The following is a 25898-nucleotide window of genomic DNA, read 5'->3' on the forward strand; positions in this document are numbered from 1 at the left end:
GTTTGCATTGGGGTCTGGAATTGAGGATTAGTGTTCTTGTTCCTTACTGCTATTTCTAGACCCTAGTCCCTTCCTTCACCCTCAAAACCCCTGGCTCCTTTGAAGCAGGTGACATTAAATGACCATTTGTTCTCTCCTGTTTTGCAATCTCCTGTCCCCTGGTCACTTCTCTCAACCTCTGAAATTTTAGCACTGGCTCACTGTCTTTCCCTCCACTGTTCTCCTGCCATTATTCCTGAGAATTTCGATGCCCACACCCTGCCCGTCATTACCCTGACCTCATTGCTTCCTACACACTTTAAGTCTATACCTCCCTCCCCCACCTTCCATGGTCTGACCCTAGGACTTCCCAAAAATCTTAATGCCAAATACCTCACACTCTAAACTTCAAAATCTTAGTGAATAAATATTCACTTTCATGTTCCAAATTACCTACTCTACCAAACCCACTTCGGTCTACCCACTTTTACTACCTATCACCCTCTCTGGTCTCTCATTCCTCCTCACTCCTCATCCAGTTTAGATCCACCGTTGATGATCATAAAACTTTCTATATAACTTGTCTGTCTCCCCTCCCATCATGTTCTACTGGCAAATCCCAAAATCTATTTAATATTTATTGCTATATTTCATCAGTTAAATAGAACTATAGACAAAACAAAGCAATACAACACAAATGCATATAGACTGGTTTCATTTTAAATTTATGTTTATAATCTCAAGAAAATCTTCAGCACAGCCTGGAAATTCTGCATATTTCATTACTCAACTTGCTTGTCTGTTTTCTAAAATAATTATCTCAACTTGTCCTCTACTCTCCAAACTCCAAAATATTTTCTTTCCTTTCACTTTCAACTAATGGTGGCTCTTTTTTAGTTCACTCAAGTAAAAAACAAAAACAAAAAAACAATCAAAAGAGGCAGGTTTAGTTCAAATGCCAGTTTTGCTACTCACTACCTGAGTGAATTCTGTGAGCCAGTTACTTATTTTCTCTGGGGCTCAGTTTCCTCATCTGTACAAGGGGTAGATAATAGCAGTAGTGTCCAGTTATGAATGACACGTAGTTTCTGCTAATGTAATGTTCACTTAACGAGGGAAACCGAAAACTATCTACTTTACACTATCAAATCTTCTGTCCTACCCAGGTATTTGAATATATCTGTGAACTCTGCCTTCCCTTCTTGTGCATACAGTTGTTTCAGGACCCCCATGAATACTAAAATCTGAGGATGCTCAAGTTCCTGACATAAAATGGAGTAGCATTTGCATAGAACCAATGCACATCCTCCATATACTTTAAGTCATCTCTAGATTATTTACTTTAAATCATCTCTGGATTATTTAAAATATAATACAATGTAAATTCTATGTAAACATTTGTTGTACCATACTGTTTTTAATTTGCATTATTTATATTTTTGTTGTTGCATTGTTATTTTTTATTGTTCTTCCCCCTGGATTTTTTTGATCTGTGGTTGGTTGAATCCACAAATGTGGAACCCACAGACAGGAAGGCTGACTATGTCCTTAGCCCCCGCCTCCCCTTCTGAAACAGTGGGTGAACTGTTCCTGAATCTCATTTCAACCCCTCTATATGAGTGTTGGATCTCCTTCCCTCTCCCCTATTCAATGACTTTGTTCCTGCAGTTGTTCCTCTTCAATCATATCCTATGGAATTTCCTCTGTCTACTAAGTTATACCATCAGCATATAAACGTTATGTATTGTCTTCCATCTTAAAGGTCCTTCAGTGCTGTCATGGCTTAGTTCTTGATTCCTTTTGTAAGAAAACTCCTTGAAAGAGCTGTTTACGTTTGCTTTTATTTTCCCGACCTCTGCCCCCTTTTTTGAGTGAATTGGAATCTCACTCTGTCACCCAGGCTGGAGTACAGTGGCATAATTATAGCTCACTGCAGCCTTGAACACCCAGGCAGTCCTCACACCTCAGCCCCCCAAGTAGTTGGAACTACAGGCATGTACCATCACACCTAGCTAAGTGTTTTTATTTTTATTTTTAGAGATGAGGGTGGTCTCACGATGTTGCCCAGGCTGGTCTTGAACTCCTGGCATCAAGCAAAACTCCTGCCTCAGCCTCCTGAGTCGATGGGATTACAGATGTGAGCCACCACACCTAGCCTTTTCATCACTCTTTTGAACCCATTGCAATACCTCTTGTCAAAGTTTATCTTTCCAAATTCTCAAGTACTCTGCCCTTCTTCATTAAACATCTCAGAAGCATTATTCTTCTAGGCTTCTAGACTTCATTTGGTGTCTTAGTCAGCTTGGGCTGCCAAAACAAACACCAACAACTGGGTGCCTTACACAACAGAAATTAATTTTCTTACAGTTCTGAAGGCTGGGAAGTCCAAGGTCAAGGTGGTGGCCAATGCTTTTTCTGGATTTTGGAGCAGACTGCTTTGGTTTAAATCTAGACTCTGTCATTTACAAACTTTGTGACCCTGACCAAGACAGTTAACTACCAGTGCCTTGGTGTCCTCATCTGTAAAATGGGGATCATGATAATATACTCATCTAAGTTAAATAAGTTAAAATATGCAAAAAGCTAAGAATGTTGTCTGGTACAATTTAAGTTCTTAATAAATGTTAGCTATTACTTTATGATTCATATTTGTCCATTTTCCTCTTTAGAAAAAAAAAAAAACTCCCAGAAGACAAGAACTTTCTGCCCTGCTGAAATACATGGTAACCCCAGTGCCTAGACCACTGCCTGATATTCCACATACATTTGTTAAAAGAACAAAGGTGTAAATGAGTGCTTTCTTGGAAGGATTTTAAAACGTGTGGTTTACAGTGTCAAATGCTTCAGACAGCTTGGCAGATAAGGACGTAAGCCATTTGTCAATCAAAAGGTCATTGGTGATTTGAGTAGTAGTAATAGCCATAATTTACTGAGCCACCTTGCTAAGTGTGCTAATCTACACAATGGCCCTACAAGGAAGCCATTATTATCACCATTTTATAGATGGAGAGCGTATCTGCAGCTCTATGGGACAGAAGTAAGACTGAAAAGGATTGAGAGATGAACGGGAATTAAAGATACACTATCAACTCTATTATAACTGGCAGCTTGTTTAAATATATTAACCTATAGGAGAAGAAATAAATTCAACTGGCCAGAGACATAATTTGTCAACCACTCTTATCAAAAAAACCAAGTATGAGTGAGTCAAGGGGAGTGGAGTGAGAAAAATATAAAATAAATGAAGGTTCTCAACTTTATACATATTTTTTTTTCTCCTGGGTCATTTTAAATGCTACCTTGGTAATGATCTTCATTTAATTTATTCTTCAGATCCTCTGTGCTTGAAAATACAGAGATGATATGTAAAAAAAAAAGTTACCATCTTTGTAAGAATCTTACTGAATAAGAAAGATCTTTTTTACAAATTAAACTGCTGAAGAGATTTCAACTGGGTTTGGAATCCAGATCAACTCAATCTCTGGCAGAATATTTTCAGGAAAAAAAAAACCCTGGAACATTTGAGAATTACAGTTCTGTACCTCTGCAAAGATTTGTATATTCTTCCATTGGTGGATGAGGGGGCAGGAGGAAATTCTCTGGGTAGGCTTACAAAAACAAGCTTTTTAAGCGCTTCTGATGATTCTGAGCTACATTTCTGGACTGGGATTTGAGTGTTTACGTCACTGTTTCTTGGATAATTAAAGAGGTATGTGTCTGTTTCAGAGAATCTGCTCTCTTCTACCTTGCTTTATTTGGGTGGTGTGACCTTGGCTCTTCTATATATTCATCCTGCCTGTCACTTTTCAGAACCGAGTAAGGCAGCACCAGCAACGTAAAGATGTAATAGTCACTTTGGACACAGAATATTTAAAAGTTTTGTGTTTTATTTTAAATTGGAGGCTCAAATATCATTGTTTATTTTCAGGGCAGCAAAGGACCATAAGCAATTCTCCAATGGTGAAGATCAACCCCAGTCATGTAAAAACACGTACGTATTCATTAATGTGTACATTTCTTTTTCTGTGTTAGTTTTCCCAAGCTATTTCCCTCCTCAGCCCAGTCTCCCTGCTTCTGTTTTTTATTAGCTTTTCATAGTTCTTTTTTCTTACTCCTTAGTCTTAGCTCTTTGGCTGTCAATAAAGATGGCTGGTAGGGATTTGCAGGGGCCAATGAGTAGTTAGAAAAGGTGATTTGCCAAAATAAGAATGATAATTTCATTATGCATATCTCACTTGGAGTATTGAAAATTAAAGCTTAAAAATAAAGCTAATCCCCTGTCTTTTTTTTTTTTAAAGCTTCCGTATTGCTGGGGTGACCTTTTCTGTTCTGTCCTGTGCTAACATCACCATATGAATTTTAAGTTCTCCCCTGCCCCTGTGGCTATGTTAGGTTGATAGTTAAGCCAGGACTCTGCCCTGAAGCACTGTGCTGTTCTCAGCTCCAGGCAGCAAAGGGTTAACAGAGTCTCCAGTGCCTACCGAGTTGTAAAAGGAACTGCTGAAGCTGATCAATGACCACTGTTAAGACCTGGAAACCAATTATAAACCTGAAATTTGTGATGAACAAAGCCTGAAACACTGGGATGAAAACTACTGAATTAGTCCAGTTCATTAAAATCATTAATAGTCATGAAATGAAAACCACCAGAGTCCAAAAAGGCTTAATGCTCTATCCATATTAATTAGATGGGAGCAAATCTGAACTGAAAAGCAGCACATGCTTTGTAGAATTAGCAATTGGTCTCTACAGACTACACAGATCTCTATTAAAATTCAGTTTAATTAAAATTGATCACGTTAAGAAACTGATGTGGTTAATTAACTGAATTCCTGGACTTCTTTTCATACGTTTCACAGACGCCTTTTACACTGCGTTTGTGGGTGACACTTCATGTTGCACAGAGCAAATCCAATTGCAAAGGTTAACTCTCTGTGTTCCTGGAGAGGATACAGACCACGGAGGAGGGGTGTGTGGGGGAGAGGTAGAAGAAACCCGCTTTATGGAGAGTCAAACCCCAGGTTAAACTTGAGGAAACTCCTTTAGAAAATTTGTCCCATTCACGGTGGATAAATGAATGTGTATCTATCAGTGACAAAGAGGTTCTCTCTCCCAAGCTGCCACCTCTAGAGGAACTGAGAAGTATTGCCAAAAATAAGAGTCACTCTAACTTCAAAAGGAGGACAGTAGGCAGTTGGTTAAGTGTGGCTAATTCTGTACCAGGATTGCTGAAGGCATCTTAGTTTTATTGCCTACACACCTCCTTGTTCTGTTTGGCTCAGAAGTCATTTTCTGTTTTTTCCATCTGCAGAATGGTATACTGACATTTCTAGATTTCACCAAGGCCTAAAATAACAGCAATAGTCCCTCTGCCTTGAGGCTGCTCTGCTGCTCCTGGCCAAGTCTACCCCCCTTCCCAAGTCCACCAAGCACATTGCTGCTAACGCAGCCTTCCCAAGACTGCAGCTTATGGTGTCACCGGCCTGCTCAGGACTCTGTAATGACTGTGTGCTGTATACAGGACAAATTCTAAACTCCATAGATTTAAATCCAGAGCTCTTCATCATCTAGCCCAACATACTCTTACTTCCTTTGCCTCTTAGAGATGTACTTTGCCTATGAGATCTATTTCTTTGTTTCAGCCACACTGGCCAATTTACAAACTTTGAGTCCCTTATTTGCTTTACAGCCTGCACTCCTTTTTCCTCTTAGAAATTTGTTTCAATCCAGCCCATCCTTAAGAATTCCACTGGAATCCCATCACCATAAAGTAATTCTGTCATCAACCCTCACAAAAGATCTCTCCTTCCCCTGCCCTCTGGTAGTTGGTATGATCTCAACGGTCAATTGGCTCTTGTTCCCCAAAATCTGAAATAATTACTCACATGTACACATCAGCTCCTAAACATTTTAAGTTCTTATCAGGCAGAGGCCATATCTTATATTTCACTGAATCTGAACATGCGCCAGACACAATGTGTGCTCCATAAATGTTGTTTACAATGAGGGAATAACTTATCCTTTGATAGCTTCTGGCAATTTTTCTCAGCGAGGGAGGTTTGAGCTTCGTCTTATGATGAACTGGCAAAAAAATTTGAATGTGACATGCTAATAGCAATAATAATAATAGATGATATTTATTAAGCTCACATGTCATTGTGCTAAAGACCTATTGTTTTACAAGGAAATCACCCTTTCCCTCTGTTTGTTGTCAGAGTTGCAAGTGCCTCTCCCAGCGTTTTGTTCATCTTTTGCATCTAGGATTGTGTCTTCCATCTCGTTTCTAATTCTTGTATATTTTTGTTCCTTTTTTTCTAACATAATTTGGCAATTCTTTGTGGGTTTTGTTGTTGTTGTTGCTTGTTGTTCTTGTTGTTTTTCAGGTATTTTCAAACAACCAGCTTTGAATATACACATTCTTTGTTTTTATCTTCATTGACTCAAATTTAGCTTTTAATTTGCTATTTCTTGGCAGATTTCGTTGTTTGGTTTTTTTCTTTCTTTCTTTCTTTCTTTCTTTTTTTTTTTTTTGAGACACAGTCTTGCTCTGTCACCAGGCTGGAGTGGAGTGGCACAATCTCGGCTCACTGCAACCTCCGCCTCCTGCCTCAGCCTTCTGAGTAGCTGGGACTACAGGCGCCTGCCACCACGCCCAGCTAATTTTTTGTATTTTTAGTAGAGACGGGATTTGTTGGCCAGGATGGTCTCGATGTCTTGACCTCATGATCCACCCACCTCAGCCTCCCAAAGTGCTGAGATTACAGGCATGAGCCACCGCGCCCGGCCATTGTTTTTTTTTCTAATGCCTTAATAAGTTAAAAGTTTCTTAATAAGTATTTAATTCCATTTTCCCCCTTTTCCCTTTTTTGGTCTTTCTTCCTTAATAATAAAGGCATTAAGAACATACATTTTATCATAAACACAATTTTTATTATGATGCTTAGATTTTTGATGAAGTATTTTTATTTTCACTTATTTCTATAAATCATTTATAATTTCAGATTTGATTTCTTTTTTTGATCTAACGTCTTTTATAAATTATTATTAGAGACTATTTTAAAAATTACTTATTTTTAACTTCATTATATTTTGATTAGAGAGCATGCCCTATATGGTTTCTTTGGTCAAGTATGGAATTAATTCTTATAAATATTCCACAGATATGTACACAATGTATTTTCCTATTTAAAAGTTACAGAATTATATTCTTCAATTATTTTATTTATATCCTTATTTTTTGGTCTAATTCAACTGTCCAGTTCTGAAATAGTCATATTAAAGAGTACCACTATATTGTATTTTAATTAAACTCTACTTACATATCTATGCATTTTTGCTTTCTGTTCAGCTGCTATGTATTTTGATACAAAAAGGTGTGAAACAATTATATCTTATTTTTCTTAGAATTTTTTAATCCAAATTCATTATCTGATTTTAATATTATCACTCTTTTTTTCTTATTGTTTGGCTTTGCCTGCTATCTCTTTGCCCATTCATTCACTCATAAATTTCTTTTCATTTTTGGGGGTCATATTTTTCTTCAAAATATATTTGTATGTAGGCTTTTTTAAAGGAAATGTATGCTACTTCTTGTTATAAAAGATTTTTTGAAAACATACACTATATCTTGTTATAAAACATTTTTGAGGCAATTTACAAACTATATAGACTCTCAAAAAAATAAAATAAGATAGCTGGAAAAATTAGTGCTGGTAGAAATAAAAAAGAAAGTTCTGCCGGGCACGGTGGCTCATCCCTGTAATCCCAGCACTTTGGGAGGCCAAGGCGAGGGGATCATCTGAGGTCAGGAGTTCAAGACCAGCCTGGCCAACATGGTGAAACCCGTCTTTACTAAAAATACAAAAATTAGCTAGGCATGGTGGCAGGCCCCTGTAGTCCCAGCTACTCAGGAGGCTGAGGCAGGAGAATTGCTTGAACTCAGGAAGTGGAGGTTGCAGTGAGCTAAGATCGTGCCACTGCACTCCAGCCTGGGCGACAGAGCAAGACTGTGTCTCAAAAAAAAAAAAAAAAAAAAGAAAGTTCCAAGCCAAAATGTTTGCTCAACTCTAAAATGCAAATTTTATGACACACATTTTGTATTTATTTTTATTAATTAATATTTCCTTTTTTCAAATCTTACTGTCCTTTGTATTTCAGTCATTGCAAAACTAAAAACAAGATTAATTAATGACTGGCTGTATCCATATGCCTCTCTCTTTTGTTCTTTGTTTCTGCTGATTTGATCAAGCGAACTATTCCAATCCCTCTACTCCCACCACATCAATTAATTTAGAAGGGCAATTAACTGTATTTACCATTTCATTAGTGGTTAATTTCCCTTTCCTAAAATTCCTCATCAAACTAATATTTTTCTATTATTATATGAAAATAAAATACAACTCTTCTCTTCCCAACCTCCCTCAAGATTTATTGCCTCATTGGTTTGTCTGCTATTACTTATTCTTTCCCCCATCTCTACCACTTTGACAACTCAGGTTTTGCTAAGACAGTTAAAAACTTTTGGTTTCAATCCATCATTAGGTCTTCCCTTGAAATATGGCTCTTTCTTTTAAGAATACTTATATAGCTCACATATTATGCTCTCAGGCAATTTTTCTAGCTACATATTTTGCAAGTTTTATGGTTTCTTCTCCTCTTCCACTTCTCCTATGTTAAGATCTCTGTTCTGACTCATTATTTTTTTTTTATAAAAGTCTCTTCCTCAAAAGGGGCTTATGGGAACTTGATTCCTCGAACTTTTTCTTATATACAAACATCTTTCCAACCTCCTGGTAGTTGAGTGACTTTCAGTCCTTCCCTATCAATCTTCTGTAGATGTTATTCCATAGTCAGAATGATTGTTTTCCTTTGCAAATCATTGTCATTTCCTCTCAAATAATACTTAGAATTAAATAAGGTATTTTACTTTCCAGACTCAAGTTTATTTTAGCATAGAGAATTTAAATATTGCCATCTATTTATTTTTCTCCTTCTAGATCTTCTATTACTCACATTTAGTTATCTTCCAAGTCTTCTACCTTGTCCTTCATGATTCCCATCTTTTTGTATTTTTTGCAAGGTTTTGAAATACATATTCCATTTGATATTCTTGGATACTAATGAATTCTGTCATTCAATTTACAAATTAAACTTCTGTTTCAAACATAGAATCTTCTAGGTATTTGTATTACTTTTTTTGTATTGTTTTAGTAATAATCTGCCTCTTTTAACAGCTTTATTTAATCAAGAACCACCTTTTCCAGATGTTCTGAGTGTTCTTTCTCTGGCTGCTAGGATCCCTTACGTGGATTATAGTTTTCCTTTGCCTACTCTGCAGGCTCAGGCTGAGTTTATGGGGTACTCACTCTTGAGGGTGGTGAGGCACAAATATATCTCTGCCAGTGTGGCGAGTTCAGTACCAGCTGATAGGTGGTAGTAATTACCTGATTGAGGCTCTCAAGGGAAGGGGAAAAGGAAATCCCCTTGAAATATTTTTCTGGGCACCACTCTTCTTCTTGGAATGCCACAGAGTTCCAAAACCTACGTTCTCTCCAAGACTATGGTACACTGATTTTTGCTCCAAAATTCTCTACAACTCCAGGCTGTGTCCCAAGCCAAAAGAAAAAGTCTGACATCAACTTTCTGTGTCTGGATCCGCAGAGCCCAAAGTCATATTCTTACCCTTCAATGCCCTGCCTGCCTGCCAGATAGACTCAGGAGAGGAAGACTGCTGTTAGGAATGGAGATTTGAGAACAGCAGGGACACATTCAGGGTGCCATATTCCCAACATTCCCCTAAATACTTTTTAAATGTTTTAAAATGTGAAATATAACACTCATATAGAAATGTGCATAAATCATAAATATCAGTGTAATAAATGATTATAAAATAAATACTTGTGTAACTAATACCAAAGTCAAGACATAGAATATTGGCAGCAACCCAGAAAATGCCTGTGTCTTCCTCATTTAACACAATACTCTCTTTGCCCTTCTAAAGGTAAATCACTATTCTGTCTTTTATAGTAATTAGTTTTCTTGCCTCTTTAAAAAGGTCTTACATTTTTGTATGCTCAAAAAATGGAGTTTAGTTTTTACTTTTGAACTTTATATATATGGCATCATATAGTATGTACTCTTTTGTGTTTTGCTCCTTTTTGAACTTTATATATATGGTATCATACCGGATGTATTCTTTTATGTTTGCTTATAATATTTATTCATCTATCTATAGCTCATTCCTTTTTATTCACTATAGAGTATTCCATTGAATGGATATGCCACATGTCTTTGCTTATTCTCCCATCAATGAACATTTGGGTTGTTTCTAGTTTAATGCTATTTCAAAATATTGCTACTGTAAACATACACAGTGCGTGCTCTGATTCACATGTACACAAGTTTATAACATATAATTAGGAGTAGAATTGATGTGATGGCTAATAAGGCTGCATATCTTTGATGTTATTAGATAACGCCAAGCTGTTTCCAAAGAGGTTGTATCAATTTTATTTATTTATTTATTTATTTATTTATTTATTTATTTTTGAGTTGGAGTCTTGCTCGGTCACCCAGGCTGGAGTGCAGTGGCACAATCTTAGCTCACTGCAACCTCCGCCTCCTGGGTTCAAGCGATTCTCCTGCCTCAGACCCCCGAGTAGCTGGGACTACAGGTGCGTGCCACCACGGCTGGCTAATTTTTGTGTTTTTAGTAGAGACGGGGTTTCACCATATTAGCCATGCTGGTCTTGAACTCCTGACCTCGTGATCCACCCACCTCAGCCTCCCAAAGTGCTGGGATTATGAGCGTGAGCCACCATGCCCAGCCTGGTTGTATCAATTTATAACAAAGAGCCGTTTATCAGAGTTTATTAGCAGTTTATTAGTGTTCTCATTTTTTCATGTCCTTTACCAATCTGTTGAATATGTAATGTTATCTCATTTTGGTTTTAATTCACATTTCCCTGATTAGAAGTTAAGCATCATTTTTTATAAAAGAAAAAACAAACAATAAAGAGTCATTTACAAAATGAGAGTGAAAGTAACATAGCTGCACTCAATGTTTCATAGAGTGGTAATTCTCCTAACAATCTTGATTTAGGTAGTCTATTATAATCACCCCCATTTTACAGATGGGGGAGTTTTAGTTTTAATGAAGACATACAGCTAGTCAATAGCAAAGCTGAGATTTGAACCAGGCTTGAACTTCTCAGCACTGAGTCCCCTATGCTTTAAGAAGCTAACTATAACAGCCATGTGGATAACAGTGTAGAGACAGGAGTTACTAATAGTAGTGAGAGCAGGCAGGAGCCTGTAGTACAGTATTTGATGAAAATGTTCAGACGGTGAGTGAGTCACACAGGTGTAGCTTTAAAGCTTGTTAGCTAAGGCCTTAGGGGGAAAAAAGCAAAATGTCATATGAATTGAGATTAGGCTTAATTATGCCGTAAAGATTTGAGTACTCATGGAACCCAATTGAGAATTATTTTTAATTTTAAGACTCAAAGCTATTTTTTTAAAATTTTTTCCTGGCATAAAAAGGGATATATTTTATCTCTGATATAAGGGATAAAAATCACCCTTGATGTCACTACCCAGAGATAACCACTATTAATATTTTATTTTATCCTTCCAGCATTTTTGAGCCTGAAGAGATGTATTACATTTAAACAAAGTTGAGATCAGAGTGTATATGCTGTTTTATAACCTATTTATCCTAAACAAAATATTGAGAACAACTTTCCTTGTCATTAAAATTTCTTTTGCACATGACTTTTAGCAGTAGTTCATTTTAAAGTTGTATCATAATTACTTTTTAAGTATTTCAAATACTACATGATAAGAATATTTGTAGATAAATCTTTGCCACACTTCTGATTATTATTTCCTTATGTAACATTTCTAAACGTGTGTGTGACTGTGGATCATAGTTCATAAACTCAGGTTTGCAAAATATATCTCACCTGTGTAATTTCCTTAGATCGATTCAAATTTGATCCCAAATTCCCTTATCTTAAACCCTTAAGATTTTTTAAGAATCTGAGAAGCTTATATGGTGCCTGGAATGAAGAGGAAAGATGCAATCACTCTAAGCATCTATAGTCAGCATGGACAACAGCAGTGGTCAAACTCCTGTTGTCCCTCAAAGTCATGTAACTCTCAGCTTGTATACCACTTGTGGGACAGGATGACTTTCCAAGCCTGAGAACCTCAGTGCCCATTATCCAGTCTCTCCAAGGACACCACACAACTGGTCCTCTCTGAGTTGCTGCCACCACCCTGAGTGCTCCCAAGATAAGGACATGGGTCAGTGACCGCTGCCTCCCTACCCAGTCTGGGAGAGAAAAGCCCTGTCCCTACCTTTGCATGTTCTCCAAGAGCCCTTTTCTCTCCATTTCTCTCTGGGATGATTTTAGGCTTTTATGTGAGATAGGACACATTCTTGACTCTAAGCAGCTTCAGCTTTCCAATGTGTAACAAACTTCTCTTGGGACAAAGAAACTTAAGGTTTTGCCACCTTCTTGAAAATGAGGAGGAGAAAATATATAAGAATACCACCAGTCAAATTACCTGTGATCCTTTTCTTTATATGTTTCTAATATGTCCTCCTGTGATGTCTAAAACACTTGCCAAGGTGATTTCTGACCAGTGAAATAGATAGAAGGTAAAAAGGTGAAAGATACCATATAAAAGGCATGGATAGAGTCTAATGAGATTAAAAGAACTCAGGGCATCAGCTCACAGAGGAAAAAAATAAAGCTTGAGAATGGGTAAATATTAGACATTTCAAGCAGAGAACAGAGGGATGAACAAAGGCACAAAAGTGGGAAATCGGAAGTGTGTTAAAAGCCTTGCTACTCAAAGTTTGGTCCATGGACCAGCAGCACTGGCGTGACCTAGCAACTCATTAGAAATGCAGACTCTTAGGACTTGCTTCTGACTGACTGAATCAGAATCTTCATTGTGACAGAACCACAGTGATTTGTAGGCAATTACAGTTTGAGCAGCTCAGCTTTACAGCAGTGGTTCTCAACATGTGATTCCCAGATCAGCAGTATCACCTCCCCCTGGGAACCTGATCCCAGGAGTTTGAGAGCAGCCTGGGAAACATACAAGACCCCATCTCTACAAAACAAATTTTAAAAATAGGCATGGTGGCATGTACCTGTAGTCCCACCTACTCTGGAGGCTGAGGCAGGAGGATCTCTTGAGCCCAGGAGTTGAGGTTGCAGTGAGCGTGATAGTGCCGCTGCACTCCAGCATAGGTAGCAGAGTGAGACCCTGTCTTTTAGAAAAAAGAAAAAGAAATGCAAATTCTTGAGCCCTATCTCAGACCTACTGAATGAATATCTCTGGAGGGAAGGCCCAGCAATGCATTTTAATAAGTCTTACAAAGTGATTCTGACACATGTACAAAGTTGACAACCACTGCTCCAGAGCAGAGTTGAAAAAGGCTTCATGGAAAAGGACCAGATACTAAATATTTTAAGCGGGCTTTGTGGGCAATAAGGTCTCTGTCATAACTTCTCAATTCTGCCAATGTAGCAAGAAAGTACCAATAGGCAGTCTGTAAAAGAATGAGCATGGCTCTACTCCATTGAAACTTTATTCACAAAACACTGGAGGACTTGATTTGGTCCATGGGTCGTATTTGCCAACCCCTTTTCTAGAGTACAGATTTTCAAACTTGCATGTGCATTAGAATCACTTGGAGAGCTTCATAAATCTTGATATTCAGACCGTATCCCACACCAATTAACCAGCATCTCTACAGTTGGCTGAGGGATCGATATTTTTTAAAAACTCTCCAAGTGTTTTAAACTCTCTGGAATGCACAGCAAGGGATGAGACCAGATGCTACAGAACGGAATAGAAGGCCTGAGAAAGAAAGATGGGTTGAGAGGGTCAAGGGAGATTCAGTAGGAAAGGTGGCTAGAAGCCTGAAGGTAGAGGCCTTTCAAATTGGGATGTTCCCCAAGCACGACAATCCTGTGGGGATTTGAATATCCATACAGGTCAGGGCACACATTTTCATTTTTTTCTTAACCACATGTTACTGCATTTAAACCACAATATTAAAAATGAGAAACGTCTGAACAAGGAGTAGGCCAAAAGGCTTTTAATTCCCCAACAGCAAAACCCTGTTAATACCTTGCCCTGTGTCAGCAAAATAATTGTGGTTCAAATGAATATAAAACACTTCCATTCAATCTTCTCCCTCCTCCCTAAGGCAAATGCTTTCTTATCATGGAGAAACAGTACTCCTCAAACTGTCAGACTGCATCAGGGGAGTTGAACAAGAATTATAAAGCCAGGCTAAATCAAGGCATCAGCTAGGAGGGCAAAATTCTCCTGCAGGTGCACTTTCTTTAGCCCCTTCCCTGACCAGAGCCTTCACTAATGCTGCTGTGGAAATGCTGACAGAGAGTGAGCTGAGACTTTTGCAAGAAGATGAATTAAATTTCTTTGGTTGCAAGTAGCGAAGCAGTCACTGGCTAAGTCAAGTGAAAAAAAAAAAAAGTTAACTGAAAAGATCTGTGGTGGCCCAGACAATAAAAGGAGACGCTAAAGAACTGGTCTTGGGAAGGATGGAACCATAGCGGATCTGAGCCTTTGTAATAGGAGCTGTGCAAGGTCTCTTCATGGGCTGCCTTCTCTATGGGAACTCTGCCTACTTTCTGCTCTAGAGTCCCACCATCTAAGGTGCCGTGTCCAAGAAGAGAACATCTAATTGGCCAAGCATGGGCCCCAAGACCTTAATAAACAGTCCCACCTTGATTGATGGTTCCCCAAAGTCTGTGGAATTTTATTGCCACAAGAAGGAAGAATAGATGCTAGGAAGCTAAAAATAGCAGATGTCCATTACGGAGAATAATAATCAACATTTTTTAAACAATGCTAAACAATGCGTCTAGAGACTCAAACAGGGTTTGTCACATATTGATCATGGGACTGGGCACACAATCTCTTACAATCCCCAAAGGAGAACGCTTATCTAGTCATAGGCATTGGGTCAAGAAAAACTTAAAAATACAACCCCCTTTTTTACAGGGGAGAAAATGAAGGATGACTGAATAATTTTTCCAAGCCTTTTCCTATTCATGTTTAATGTTATTCATGAAAAGTGTACAATCAGATAAGAGTCCAAGCTGGACCCTTCATCCAGAGTATTCTGCCTGTGGTTGTGAAAGTCAGTGTTTTTTAATTTCCTTGAAGACTCTGTGCATGCATCATGTTTGCTCTTTTAAAGATGAGAAATAACAGTATTTCACATTTGTCCAGGGGTTCTTATTTAAAAAGCACCACTGGCCAGGCACAGTGGCTCACACCTGTAATCCCAGCACTTTGGGAGGCCAAGGTGAGCAGATCACCTGAGGTCAGGAGTTCGAGACCAGCTTGGCCAATAGTGAAACCCCATCTCTACTAAAACCCCATCTCTACTAAACCCCATCTCTATTAAACCCCGTCTCTGCTAAAAAAATACAAAAATGAAACCCCATCTCTACTAAAAAAATACAAAAATTAGCTGGGCTTGGTGATGCACGGCTGTAGCTAGACTACAGCAGAATTGCTTAAACCTGGGAGGCGGAGGTTGCAGTGAGCCAAGATCGCGCCACTGCACTCCAGCCTGGGGGACAGAGACTCCATCTCTCAAAAAATAAAAATAAAAATAAAAAGCACCACTTCCTAGGCCCCATATTTCAGAGATTCTGATTCAATAGGCCTGGGTTAAGACCCAGGAAGCTGCTTTTTCACACAACTACCTATATACCGTTGGTGTGTACAATGCATTTTGAACAACAGTGTGGTCCCACGCTCAAGTGTTTGCAGAGACCAGAGAGGTCATGTGAGTAAAGCCAGGAGAGGATAAGAAAACGAAAAGAAGTGAGGATGGTGACTTGGGAAGTACATGTACTGTCTAAGGGTACTCGGACTCCATCTGTTTTCAAGCACCCTGCAGGCTAAAGAAAACCTTACCATAGGACAAGTTTTATTCTCATAGATTCTATAGGTTGTGAGTGCTGTTAGCGCTTTCACATGAATTTTATCACTCAATGAACTTCTAAGATGGGGAAAAATTATTATTATGAACACGCTTTCATGAATAAAAAGGGGGACGTTTAGAGGAGCTCCCCTAAGGCTCCTGCCATCTGCCAAATTTGAACACAAATCTAATTTCTAAACCGAGGTGCTTTGCAAAACCGCAAGTAATGCACCCCTGTTTATTTTTTTAACTCCTCTCTGTCATGTGGCCTGCATAAACAACATTCCTTTCAAATGTGATTATGTCTGTTCAATCATAAATAGGGCAGAAAAAAAAGCCTAGCTGTAATTTTTTTAAATATGTGAAAAGCACGCAAAACAAGCAGAATCTTCAGGATTTCAAATAGTGATACAAAGCCTGGCACGTCATTATGTAAAATTACTACAAGCCTCTTGAAGATTGACCCAGTTTACATAGTTTTCTTCATTTTATCCAATAAAGTTAAAATATATTATTCTCATATTACAGTTGGATGATTTAGAAACACAAAATATGTTTGGCACAGATTCACAGTTCCTTAGTAAAACAAAAGACAAAGTCCCCGCAATAGTTAGAAAGTTAATTATTTATCTTGGCCAAAGACTCTGACTGTTGCCATGACACAGATTAAAACAGCACTTTTCAAATAAGGTGGTAGTTATTTCATGTCAGGCTTTGAAAGTGCTGGGCTGAGTCCCTCTTTCAGTAATCGGAAATTCTGGACCTATCTTACTCAACACTTCAAACCCTTGTAGTATTTCTATATGATGTTGGAGTTTGAGAACAGAATTAGGACTAGGTTAGAGGTTAACTGTGTAACATCAGTCTTTCACAAAACAAAGCTTAGTTCAGGGAACATGCCTTGACCTACCTTAACCTAAAATCTGTGTGATAATGAACCAAGTTATAACAAGGCTTTACAGTACATGGAAGACCTTTTTGGGACATTAGAACCACTCAAAGGAGGAGAGAGAAATACAGGCCCTTCTGGTTATAAGGGGATATACTTGTGGTTTTAATTGTTACCCAATTAAATGAGGTTAGATACTTACAAAAATACATTAAAATAACATTAAAATAAGGAAAATTTTATAACAAAGGAGACAGAAACTAAGTTATTGTCTACAATATGTAAAGAGTGCTTAAAAATCAATAAAAATTAAAAATCAACCAACTACAAAGATGGTAAAAGGATATTGACAATTCATAAAAGAAGAAATCAAACACCCAATAAATGCATAAAACACATAAAAAATTCTTTTACTAAGAACAAAACAAATGCACATTAAAACAGAAATAAGACAAAAATTGTCACCTATCAAATTAGTAAATATTTAAATATTAAATATTATTAAATATTAAATTTTATTAAATATTTAAAAATATTTAAATATTTTTTAAATGATACTTAAAAGTGGAAAGTATGCAGTGAAACAAGGATTCTGAAATAATGCATGTGAAAGTGAAATTTCATACAATAATTCTGGAAAGCAATTTGGCATATTATATCAAAATGGTAAATGTTTCCTTACCTGTACAAACATATTAAAAGTAAAATATTAGAAGTGCAGTCCAATATTGGTTTCTAATAAGGTATATTTATTATAGTTTTATTTATAATAGAAAATTGGATGATCCTCAAATGTCCAATAAGAGGATGGGTTAAACAGTCCAGGGCTATTTGGAGACAGGGAAAAACCAAAATGTGTTTCCTACTCTCTTTCACACCAACCAAGCAATTCTGACACTAGATGTGTATCTGTTGGGGGTAGTCTCTCCACGCACCAACGAGTTCTCCAGCAGGCACCATCTGGGTGTTCTCTAATTCAAGTCAATTCTTACACTATCTACCTGGAGTTAGTAACAGATCCCACAAGTTGAGGGCTCAGTCCTACAAGACTGTACCCTGCTTTAGGTGCCCGTTGCAAGTAGTAGCAGTTGTCACCTCTGCTTCTGATGGACTGGCTATGAATTCAAGGTTCTAACAAACCCCTTCTTGGGTTTGATTAATTTGCTACAGGTCCTCACCGAACCCAGGGAAACAATTTACTTCTGTTGACCTATTTGTTATGAAGGATAGAATAGCCAGATGGAAGAGATGCACAGGACAAAGCATATGAGAAGGGACATGAAGCTTCCAACCATGTACAACCAGAATAACACCCTCCAGGCACCTACACATATTCTGCTATCTGAAAGCTCCCTGATCCTAGTCCTTTTGGGATTTATAGAGGTTTCATTACTAGGCACAATTGATTACATCATTGGCCATTGGTGATCATCTCAACCTTCAGCCTCTTACTTCTCTTCAGAGGTTGGGGTTAAGGCTGAAAATCCCAACTCTCTAATCATCTCTTGGTCTTCTCAGTAACAAGCCCCCATCCTGAAGCTATTTAGGGGACCCCAGCCACCAGTCTTCTTATTAGCATATAAAAAACACTTATCATTCCAGAGCTTTTAATCATTTTAGGAGCTGCATGTCAGGAAACAAAAACAAAGACCAAATATATATTTTACAGTATCACAAGGACATATCCATATGATGAAATATCATGCATTCGTTTCAAACATCAGCTTGCCAAGAATATTTAACTTTTTGGGAAAATTTTAATGAGTGAAAAAGGAAGGATTCAAAATGGAATCTGTGGAATAATCTTAATTTTATTTAAAATATATGTTCTGTATTAGTTTACTTGGGCTGCCATAAGAGAATATCAGAGACTGGTGGATTAAACAATAGACATTTATTTTCTTACAGTTCTGGAGGTTAGAAGTCCAAGATCAAGGTGACAGCCACATTGGTTTTTGGTGAGGCCTCACTTCCTGGTTTGCAGATGACTGCCTTCTTGCTGTGTCCTCGCATGACCTTTTCTCTGTGTAGGGCACATGCCCCATGTTTCTTCCTTTTCTTATAAGGACATTAGTCCTGTTGGGTTAGGGTCCCATCCTTATGACCTCATTTAACTTCAACTACCTCCTTGTTAAATCAAGTTTAGCCTAAAGTTGCCTCCTTATGTATTTTAAGTTCGGCCTAAAGGTTTTCCTGTACATTGTGAACTATAATAAGTGGAGGTGTAAACAAACCATAGCCTACACTTGTGCCAATCACTGAGTTTTGGCCGATCAAATGTAGCCAACTGTTGGGACCGTGTTGAAATAAGGCAAAAGCTGAGCTGTAACCTATCCAGCTGTTTCTGTACCTCATTTCCATTTTCTGCATGTCACTTTCCTTTGTCTGTCCATAAATCTTCTTCCACCATGTGGCTGTGCTGGAATCTGTGAGCCTGCTGTGGCTCAGAAGGCTGCCTGACTTGTGAATCATTCATTGCTCAATTAAGCGCCTTTAAATTTAACTTGGCTGATGCTTTTTCTTTTATCATCCTTAAAGGCTCTACCTCCAAATATAGTCACATTGGAATTGGGACTTCAATTTGGGGGCACACAATTCAGTCTACAGCACGTTTCATATCCATAAAGGAAAGCCTAGAGGCCAGGTGTGGTGGCTCACATCTGTAATCCTAGCATCTTGGGAGGTTGAGGCGGGCAGATTGCTTGAGCTCAAGAGTTTAAGACTAGCTTGGGCAATGTGGTAAAACCTCCTCTCTACGAAAAATACAAAATAATTAGCCAGGCATGGTGGCATGGTGGCGTGCACCTGTAGTCCCGACTACTGGGGAGGCTGAGGTAGGAGGATGGCTTGATCCCGGGAGGCAGAGTTTGCAATGAACCAAGATTGTGTCAGTGCACTCCAACTTAGAAAGAAGGAAAAAGAAAGAAAACAAAAGAAAGAAAGAAGGAAAGAAGGAAGGAAGGAGAGAGAGAGAAGAAAGAAAAAGAAAGAAAGAGAAAGAGAGAGAGGGAGAAAGAAAGAAAAAGAAAGAAAGAAAAGAAAAGAAAGAGAGAGAAAGAAAAAGAAAGAAAGAAAGAAAGAGAAGGATGAGAACGAAAGGATGGAAGGAAGGAGAAAGAAAGAGAAAGAAGAAGAAAGAAAGAAAGGCAATAGTCTTAATATTGATTATCCCTGAGTAAAGGGAATATAAACCTTTTAACTTTATGGTTTTCCTTGTCCTCTTCTCTCTCCACCCCCTCCTCGTTTTTTGTTTTGTTTTATTTTTACAGTGATCATGCATTACAGCAGGGGCGGAAAGGTAAACAAATGGGAAAAATAAAACAGTACTCAGTTTCATAGATGTGGGGAAAAATCATGAAAATTAAAATCATAAAACTGGAATTCGAGTTACATTATTTTGGTTTAAAAAGGTATGTAATCTTATGCTTCAGTTTCCAGAAGTGCAACAAAGGGATGAAAAGAATATTCATCTCATGAAATCACTGTGAGAAACAAACTAGATGATATATATAAAAATTATTTTGCAACCTGAATACTAGTTTTAGTTTTTTTGTTTTGTTTTGTTTTGTTTTTTGTATTTTTAGTAGAGACAGGGTTTCACCCTGTTAGCCAGGATGGTCTCGATCTCCTGACCTTGTAATCCACCTGCCTCGGCCTCCCAAAGTGCTGGGATTACAGGCGTGAGCCACCGCGCCCAGCCTAGTTTTAGTTTTTATTACTTTTTTTTTTTTAAGACGGAGTCTCGCCCTGTTGCCCAGGCTGGAGTGCAGTGCAAGATGTCGGCTCACTGTAAGCTCCGCCTCCTGGGTTCACGCCATTCTCCTGCCTCAGCCTCCGGAGTAGCTGGGACTACAGGTGCCAGCCACCATGCCCGGCTAAGTTTTTTGTATTTTTTAATAGAGACGGGGTTTCACCATGTTAGCCAGGATGGTCTCGATCTCCTGACCTCATGATCCACCCGCCTCGACCTCCCAAAGTGCTGGGATTACAGGTGTGAGCCACCGTGCCCGGCCTAGTTTTTATTTCAAAAGTTTAATTCTTTTTTTTTTTTTTTGAGACACAGTCTCGCTCTGTCACCCAGGCTGAAGTGCAGTGGTGCGATCTCGGCTCATTGCGACCTCCAGCTCCTGGGTTCAAGCAATTCTCTTGCCTCAGCCTCCTGAGTAGCTGGGACTACAGGTGGGTGCCATCAGGCCTGGCTGATTTTTTTCTATTTTTAGTAGAGACGGAGTTTCACCATGTTAGCCAGGGTGGTCTTGATGTCCTGACCTCATGATCTGCCCGCCTCGGCCTCCCAAAGTGCTGGGATTACAGGCGTGAGCCACCACACCCGGCCAAGTTTAATTCATGTTAAAGACATTTGGAGAGCATTTCCTCTGGGCATAAGGGCCTTCTACCTGTGATGGGGATCTATATTTATATCTATAGTTATATCAATATCTATACCATCTAGATCTGTTTCTATGTCTAAGCTTTGATTTCTGAGAGTTTGCAGCTCATTAGAGGTAGAGAATAACAATTAGGACCACTTCAGGGAAAGGAGATGGGGCTGGGAGGGTGGCAATACAAAATCATGGGGATGAGGAGAGGAGGAAAATGGAAAATGTGAAATAAAAAACCAGCCAACTAGTTATATGAAATATGAGCAGAACCTCAGGCGTGTATTGTATAAGGGTCACATGTTAATTTCATGTTTGCTTATTAGTCTCTTCGCTTTTCCAGAACAAGTCCTCCCATCCTGACAGGGCCATCAATTACAAAGACATGACTTGTTAACATCAGAGATGGGCACATGACCAACTGACCAACCAGAAAACCTCATCCCCTGGGAGATGGTAATTGGTTCAGAGGTGATCAAGTGACATTAGCAGGGCTAGAGACTTTTTGCAACACTTTTTAATAAGAGTTCACCTTAATATCTCCTTCTAATATCATGAAAATTAAAAATATAGTGAGTGAATGATTTATCATGCAAACCAGGACATTTTTGAGAGTGAAAGGGGTTGCTATCCATACACATGCTGGCATGATAGACGTAAACTGGACTTATTCTGGACAAACTGTGATATGTGGTCACCCTAATTAAGGACCGTGCAAATCCAGAACTACTCAGAACTATGATGTAGGAGAGTACAGGCCTGCAAATGACACTGGGAGAAAGGAAAGCAAAGGGAGAGAGCCAGAGAAAGAGCGCTGGTGACTTGTTTGTACACAATGTCTGATGCTGCCCACTTATGGAATTTTCTATTTACAGGAGGCAACACATTTCACTTTTGCTTAAGAAGGATCTTGCAGAAAGTGAAGAAGAGCAGGAATAGAGAAGACATTTGAATGACGACTGATGTTCTCTTCTTTGGCCTGAGGTTTTAGAACACATTCACTGCCTGATCACTGTGGCCCAGAAGCCATGGCCTCTGCTGAGAGATAGGGACCCCATGTTCCCTCTACACATCTTCTTCCCCAAAGCCTCTCTGAGGCTCCTATATTCAAAGAAACAGTCCTCTGGCAATGGCCTGGTCCTTTCTGCCATACAAAAGAAAGTTGTTTTTTGTTTTGAGCAAGAGATCACTTCTGATTTTCCTACCTTTGACATGGACCAGACTAATTGACAAATTCTAGAAGGACAGACACTTCCAAACGTCTCTTGACATACTGGCTTCACAAAGGTTAGGAAAGCTGTTATGGGGAGGACGGAGCCTTTCTCCTCTTCCTGAGAACGTTTGAAGAAGAAAGGGGCTACTGAGAAGTCTGGTAGATTCAGCAGCTAGTAAATATCGTGTCTAAATGGGCATCTTTTATTAAACTCTGAGGCAGGGTTGGTGTGTTAGGCCATTCTTTCTTGCTATAAAGAAATATCTGAGACTGGGTAACTTATAAAGAACAGAGGTTTAATTGGCTCATGGTTCTGCAGGCTGCACAGAAAGCATAATGACATCTTCTTCTGGCTAGGCCTCTGGAAGCTTCCAATGATGGTGGAAGGCGAAGAGGGAGCTTGCGCATCACATGGCAAAAGCAGGAGCAAGAGAGAGGCGAGGAGGTGCCACACACTTTTAAAAGACCAGATCTCATGAAAACTCACTATTGTGAGGACAGCACCAAGAGGATCGTGCTAAATTATTCAAGAGAAATCCTCCCCCATGATCCAGTCACCTCCCACCAGGCCCCACCTCCAACATTGGGGATTACATTTCAACATGAGATTTGGATGGAAACACGTTCAAGCTTTATCAGGTAGGTGGGTGAGGGGGTTGGCCATCTTTTCTGATCTAAAGAAAGTCAGCAAACCTCCCAAGAAAAGACTCACATGCCTGCCTCTTATATCTTGCAGCCCAGCTCCGGGAGTTCTTAAACTCATAAGAATCTATGAGCTCCCAGATTTATGGGCCTTGAAATAGACTTTGTAAGTACACAAAACCAAAGTTCTTTATTAGAGTTGACACATTTATTTTCCTCATCTATTCTCCCTTTTGTGATCTTTTACTTTCTTCTTTCTCTTTCTTTATATTGAATACTTATCTCTTTTTCACTTTCCTCCCTCTACAAACATCATCTATTCTTTCTCTTTAAGACTTTCTTTTTGGAAATAATTTCAGATACATGAAAGGATTGAAAGACTAGTACAAATAATTATATACCCACCACTGAGCTTCCCTAAATACTCTGCTAGCATTTTTCCATATTTGCTTTATGCGCTGTCTCTCTCTCTTGCTATCAAGCTCTCTTGCTCTCTCTCTCAAATGCTCTCTCCTTCTCCATAAATATAAATTTATTTTCCAAGCTACTTGGAAATAAGTTGTAGACAAATGCCCCTTAACCCCTAAATATTTAATCATAAAAATAAGGATATTTTCTTTCACAACAACAGTAAAGTTATTATAATCCAAAAATAGCATTGATACAACACTATTATCTAATTTGCAGAGCAAATGTATAGCAAATTTCATTTTTCTCAACCAGGGTCTAATCCCGGATTACACATTACATTTAGATTTCCTGTCTCTTTAGACTCCCTTAATCTGGAATATTTCCTCCATTTTTCCTTGTCTTTAATGATCTTGACATTTCTGAAGAGCACCATCCAATTATTTTGTAGAATATTCCTCAGTTAGGGTTTATCCTCAGTTTGGGCTTCCTCATGACCAGACTCCAGTAACACATTTTCGGCAGGAACAACACGAAAGTGATGTTGTGTCTTCAATTCATTATATCAGAAGTCATATAATGTCTATTTGTCCTATTACTGGTAAGTCAACTCTGACATCTTCCTTAATGTTGTGTCTACCAGATTCTCCACTACCATTTTTCCTTTGTAATTTACAAGTGTCTTATGGGAAGCGACATTGAGGGTATGTAAGTATCCTGTTTCTCATCTAATTTTTACCCACTATTGTAGCCAGTATATTCATTCTTACTTGAATCAATTATTACTACCATGTTGGCCAAATGATGATTTTTCTAATTCCATCATTCATTCTTAATTGATTAGCTGGTATTCTATTATTAAAAAGAGCAACTGCTTCTTCCCTATTTATATATTAATTAATTTATATCAGTATTGATTCATGGATTCCTATTCTATTCAATAGTGTTTAATAGGTTCTAATCTGTAATAATTATTTTGACATTCAAATGGTCTCAATTTCTCTCCCTTTTCATATTTTTCCTTTTCCTGCTCCCCTTGTCCCCTTGGTTTCCTATTCTCAGCCTCCCAGCCCCATCTCTTTTCCTTGTCCTGGTCCTAAGCCCATCCTTTTCCTTTATTCATTAGATGGCCCAAAATGTATGCAGGTCCCCTTCCAGCACAGCCTTTCCTCATTTCCTGGGGCTGCAGCTGCACTGGAGCAAATCTGCTAGTTTCTAAAGGTGATATAATCGTAAAGATACCAACTGCAGTTAAGTGTCTCAGTATTTCCAAGGGTTTGTAACTCAGCCATAAAAATTCACTTTAGGCTATAGCTTGACATATAATTTCTCAGCCCAGGAGTGAATTTCTTTAACCATTTTCTCTTTAATTCAACACTACTTGATTCAATGTATCTTTCATATATGCTCATGAGTTGTTACTGCATCAATACAAATCATGTCTATTGCTAAAGTAATTACTAAGGGTAAATATGAAAAAAGTTACAACTTCACTAGTTCAGAGTTTGTGAAAAGAAAACAGTATTGATCTATGTTACTCTCTCTTCTATTCATCCTTCTACTGGCAAATCTTCAATCTATGAATCCAAAAATGTTTTCTTATGTTCAAAGGAAAGATATTATGGCATTTGTAAGATCCTGGCTTCTTTGCGGGGGTTTGTGTCTAATTTTTGTTTCACAATCTGGGTTCAAATTAAGGGACATCACTTGACCAAAGGATTTGATGGGGTATTCTACGTTTTAATAACCAGAATTTGTAGAACTGAAATATTTAGAAATATTAGTTTCAGGAGACTGGCAACTAGCTGTGCGGCTGTGGACAAACTGTAGGAAGGGAAACATATGATAGAGAAAGGGTTGAATTTGAAAGCAGGAGATTGGTATTCCAGGTCTGGCCCTGTGCAGCCACTGACAATAAGAGTCCAATCACTTCAGCTTTCCTCTAACTCATTTTCCTCATCTGTAAAAGTAAACAGTTTTGGACATAATGACCCATAAGGTCCCTTCTAACCATACTGCAGCTCTATAATCCTTCAGCTCCATAAAAACAATTGCTCCTCTATTTAGTTTTAATATGACAAAGCAACTTTAACCTGCATTTGGGAATAGTGAAAAGAATAGGATTGGAGACATTAGAATCATAGATTTTCAGGAAAGAAAAAAAAAAAACAGGAAAAAGACTAGAAAAATTCGGTGGGAAAAGTTGTTTGCTGATTTGCCTAGTTGTTTGTTTAAACTCATTTAATTCATTTGATCAAAGTGGTCTCCTGTGTATATCCAGTCTCAAAGGGCAGCAGAGGTAGAACATCTTTGAAATTGACTGTACATACCTTTCTCTCTTTCTAGTCCTTTATTATCATATGTACAGAAGGAAGGATGCTTTCCTGGTTAGAAGGAAAGTGT

The 25898-nt window shown here is 38.4% G+C and overlaps 1 long non-coding RNA gene across 2 annotated transcripts in view; it reads left to right on the plus strand.

The window, feature by feature from the left end:
- Positions 1-3352: 3352 nt before the first annotated feature.
- LOC117974885 (uncharacterized) overlaps positions 3353-25898 on the plus strand; it is a 31537-nt gene continuing 8991 nt past the window's right edge. Inside the window, exons 1-5 of one of the 2 annotated variants that reach the window (XR_010113346.1) lie at positions 3353-3688; positions 3908-3970; positions 20123-20151; positions 21576-21688; positions 22108-23084. This is a non-coding gene — a long non-coding RNA (uncharacterized LOC117974885). The remainder of the gene's footprint in view (positions 3689-3907; positions 3971-20122; positions 20152-21575; positions 21689-22107; positions 23085-25898) is intronic. The other variant, XR_004665051.3, reaches the window with a different exon arrangement.

This window comes from Pan paniscus, chromosome 9 (genome assembly GCF_029289425.2).
Source record: "Pan paniscus chromosome 9, NHGRI_mPanPan1-v2.0_pri, whole genome shotgun sequence".
Classification (NCBI taxonomy): domain Eukaryota; kingdom Metazoa; phylum Chordata; class Mammalia; order Primates; family Hominidae; genus Pan; species Pan paniscus.